This window comes from Egretta garzetta, unplaced genomic scaffold (genome assembly GCF_000687185.1).
Source record: "Egretta garzetta isolate BGI_Z169 unplaced genomic scaffold, ASM68718v1 scaffold32, whole genome shotgun sequence".
NCBI lineage: Eukaryota > Metazoa > Chordata > Aves > Pelecaniformes > Ardeidae > Egretta > Egretta garzetta.
Window position 1 is genome coordinate 1099722 of NW_009259035.1, and position 3838 is coordinate 1103559.

Here is a 3838-nt window from a genome sequence, read left to right on the forward strand (position 1 = left end):
GCGGACATCCCCCGTGGGTACCAAACCCCGCGAGGGGATGAGGCACCCACGTACCCCAGCAGCCCCATACAGACCCCATAGAGTCCTAACACACGCCTCCCGCCCCTTGCAGGCACACCGCCCCGCACCCGCACCCCTGCACCCCGACAGCGGGCTTGAGGGAGGTCCTGGACCCAGCTTGGAAGACGCTGAGAGCCAGGGAGCTCACTCATCCTCCCCGAGGCTGCCAGACCGCAAGGGCACGGGTGAAGTTCAGCCCGAAGGGACGCTGTGGAAGGAAAAGAAGTTTGCAGCACCTGAAAGCAGGGTTTGACCACACCATGCAAAAAATGTGGACGGCATCCCGGGAAAATCCCAAACTTCTGTTGGCCTGGGAGGCTGGGGGGCATTAAAAGGGGAGCAGGATGAGGTTTTGCTCCCTGGTGTGCCTGAGCTGCGCTTTAGGGCAGGCTGGAAAAGGAGTGGTCTTCCCTAACCCTAGCACTTGCTCTGTGGTGTCTAGTTTTGAGCATCCAAAATCCCCGAAACTAGGAAAAAACCAAAAACCCAAACAGGTCTCTCCCTGCCCTGGTGAGAGCCTTAGCTCAGTTCCTTGCTTAAGCCACCTCTCCTTCAGTGCAACAAAGCATTCCCAGTCTCATACATTTCAGGAGAAAGTAGCGGATTAAAAAGGCAAATAGGCTCACATAATGCAAAATCCAAGCGCTGAATAGAAAAACAGAAGCTGGAGATATGCACAGCACTCCTCACAGAAAAAAATTCCCTCTCGGGAACTGATTGCCCTGGTAAATTCTTATCCTTCAGGGAATTTGGGCAGTACACAGCTTGCAAATCTTTTTGCTTGCAAACATCCCAGCTGGCTGATCTCCCACAGTTACAGCTTCTTTTTTGATCAGTTATTAAAATGGTCCAGAGAGCCCACAGGAAGCAGAAACACAGGAAAATAGGGGAACCCCTCCACTTAATTTGCCATATTGCCACGAAGACGTCTGCTTAACGTACCTCCTGCTCTTTCTTTCAAGCAAACCACTTGTAATCAATTTGCTGTGTCTTTCTGCATGCAGGATCCCAGCGCCAGCGCGCCCAGCTGAACCAGTAAATTAGCTCTCAGAAATGCCTTCATCGTGACAGAAACCTTTCTAGCACAGAGCCACATCTCATCTGTGAGAGGGGAAAATGAGCTGGGAAAATGAGTGGCCCAGATTCCTGATGCTTTCCCTATTTGAAAAGCTTTAGGTGAAAGAACCCAGCTCTAACCAGCCCAGCTGAGGTGGTAGCTGAGGTCTGTGTGGCTGGCTAGTTTCAGAGGATGGTAAACTTCCCCAGATTCAAGCATCTGGATTTCATACCTGGAAGTTTAAAAAGAGCCTCCGCTCTTTTCAGTAAGAGCGCTATAATTTTCTGATAGCTGAGGTGCTATATTTTTCTCAGTGTGCCTTCTTAGTGAAGAGTCAGGGACACCGTAGGGAAGAAAACCCAGATTCAGAATCCGTCCTAGGTTCACACTGGAGCAGCATGGGACCTGCTGAGCAAACTGCCCGGAGATGTTCACCCCAGGTAGAAAAAACTTTCCCGTACCAGAGGCCTTGGGATTGTGGGATAATGAAAACTCCTTTCTTCTAGTAAAGGCATCCTCTTTGTGTCCAAAGATTTCAGTGGAAAATTGAACAACCTCAGATTTTCATAAAACAACTGTTCTTTAAGGTCTGAGACCAAGCGTGATGGGGCTTTTTGCGTGGCTGTAAACTCTTGCAGCTTCTCCCGTACAGTACTCAGCGTTGTTTATTCTAGGGATTTTCTCAATGGCCAAGAAAACTTGTGATAAAGAAGCCCTCTCAAGTGGGAAGCAGTATACAAAGCCTGCTAAGATGCGACCACATGTCCTGGCCAGCCATATATCTTCCAATGTATTGTTTTCCAGAACGCTGACTCAGCAACAAGGCACATGGCTCTGAGCAACCCTGACGGCACAAAGGGAAACTTCAGGCCGGCTGGAGCTTCAAGCACCATCCCTCTCTAGCAGAAGCGAGACCATCACCGAGTCTTGTTTTCAGCATGTCAGCTGTAAGAGAAACCCCTCGAGAACAGGAAGACAAATGGGCATAAACCAACAGGGAGTCTCTCCGTGGGCAGACAAATAAAGCAAAGCTCCCAGGAGATGGGTCCAGCATGGCTCACGGCCAGCAAAGCTGCCCAGTTCCCTAGACTGCTAGTGGCAACACTGCTTTTTGCTCCAGGGGACTTAAAAACAACCAAACAAACCATCAGGAAAAAAATGTGACACCTTTTATCAGTTATGCTCCATGCTCTGTGATTGAGCAAATCTCAGTTTCCACCTGTGGTGCACAGATCTCCTCCTGGCAATGGTCCCCAATGTGCTGGGGTATCTTCCTGTCCCTGACAGGACTCCAGCTTCACCCAGGGTATCACAGCTGGTAGATCTTTTGGGTGGAAGTCGGGTAGCATCATCTGTGCTATGACTGGTTTGCCTGATCATACACAGCGAGAATAACTGCACCTGTGATGGAGCCAGGAGCAACCAGTGCCAACACCTTCTTCTCCTTGCTCCTGGGGAGACTGCCGACACCCAGACACTCCATCTTGCTGTAGGAAGAGAACATACCTGTGGCCATAGGTGCCCCTTTGGTTCACCAACTCAAAAAACCCCTCAAAATCGAGCCCCTCTTTCCTGGCAAGAGCAGACTAAAAGCATCAGGCATAAAGAATGAAACCCTAATGAGGTCTCTTAACCACCCTCCATGGGAGTTACATGCACACCCTGCCCCGCCAACATCTGGAGGCCCAAAGTACGATCTCTGTAGGACCCATCTACCAAATAGGACCGGAGTGAATGCCTAAATCACTAACACAACCCCACATGCAGACAGCAGCCCCCCATCCCACCCTGGCTGCTGCATCGGGCTGCAAATCAGTATGCCAACCAGCGACAGGCACCACTATTCCTTTGCTCAGGGGACTGTGTCGAAGGGGGAGCTCGGCTCTCCGTACCCAAGAGCAACAGTGGCTGTTAAGAAATCGCAGGATAATAGCCCTTTTGATGGATGCTCAGCTTGTGCTTTCGGGATGTAGCAGTTGGGAGGGGGGCTAGGAAGGGGGAGGGGGCAGAGAGGCATATGACAGTGCCGATAACAAGTGGGCTTTGTACACCGTGGCCAGGGGCTCCTAGAGCTGCTCCAGTCCCCTCTCCCAATTGAGGTAGTTTGGGTGGGAAAAGACGCTACAAAAGCTGAGGCAAACGAACACGACACAGATAAGATTTTAATGATTTGGTCCCTGCCTCTCTTTAAAAAGCAAAACCGTGGCAGAACATCTCCTGCTGCCATTCAGGCAGGGGCTCTGGAGAGGAGGGGCTGCACTGGGCTGGCTGCTGCGGTGCCTCCTGGACCGGGAACATCCTCCACCATGCCCGTCCAGTTTGTTTTCTCTCCCCGTGTAGCTGGTGAATACTTGCAGCCCGTGCTGGCCGAGGCCCCCACCTGCTTCTTGCTGTCACTCCGAGGGCCTGAGTGGTGCTGACGTGGAGCCTGGTGGCAACCTGGAGCATCCTGCTGGGAGAGGGCAAGGGCAGACCATCAGCTCCAAACCAGCCTGACCCAGTGAGTTGTGCGAGAAAAGGAACAAGCCCAGGAGTGGGCACCATGGCAGAGGGAGGACCAGTGGAGAACACGCTACCTAACCCATATTAACTCCCTGTATCCCTGGCATTACTTCACCTGTCATCACTTGATGACAGTGGTTTTTTTTCTTATGATGCATATTCTCTGTGGATGGGGAGATAGTGATGATGGCAGCTGGCTACAGATTGCCAAAGAAAATA